A 625-nucleotide genomic window follows, 5' to 3' on the forward strand; every position below is an offset into this window, starting at 1 on the left:
AAGGACACTTGGCTCCTGGTGCACACCCAGCCTTGAAGCGGGGCTGTTACCGCACAGCTGGGAAGCCCTAAAGGAGGGCGCTGACCTCCTGGCCCATCCTCTCAGCTGCCAACACCCCGGCCCCCTCTGCTGCTCCGTTTGCTCAGCAGGGCAACCCCTAGATCCTCGCCTGGGAAGGCTGGGGAGGCTTAGGGAGAGCAGCCACCTCAGCCACTTGTCCAGCGGTGGGACGTGCTGCTGTTCCACTGGGGGTCACAAACTGCCTGAGGTGTGTGTGTGTATGGCCCAGACCCAGGACACAGGCCGAGACCCTCCAGGTCTCTGCTGTACCAGGTTCACTGGTGTGGGACACAGCTGTCCACACGGGGAAAACCTCCAGTTTCTCTAGCCTGTGCTGTGACAGAAACCAATAGCCCTGGGGTATGGCGCTCAGGCGACAGCGGTCAGGCAGAGGGGAGGGAAGCCCGAGTGTAGCCTCACCCAGAATTCTCCAGTCCACTGAGAGCTCAGAATTAGGGCGATGCGTGAATGTGAGTTATTAAATTACAGTTGGTTTGAACTGTGACAGCTTGTCAAAATCATTAGACGAGATAACATGTCTTCTCTCTCTGTCTCTCTCTCTCCC

At 57.9% G+C, this 625-nt stretch overlaps 1 protein-coding gene across 1 annotated transcript in view; it reads right to left on the bottom strand.

Moving 5' to 3' along the window:
• LOC105310026 (gamma-aminobutyric acid receptor subunit beta-3-like) overlaps window positions 1-625 on the bottom strand; it is a gene marked incomplete at both ends in the record, with an annotated part of 13,652 nt that overhangs the window by 12,027 nt on the left and 1,000 nt on the right. The window lies entirely within an intron of this gene.

This window comes from Pteropus vampyrus, unplaced genomic scaffold (genome assembly GCF_000151845.1).
Source record: "Pteropus vampyrus isolate Shadow unplaced genomic scaffold, Pvam_2.0 Scaffold988, whole genome shotgun sequence".
NCBI classification, from domain to species: Eukaryota; Metazoa; Chordata; class Mammalia; order Chiroptera; family Pteropodidae; genus Pteropus; species Pteropus vampyrus.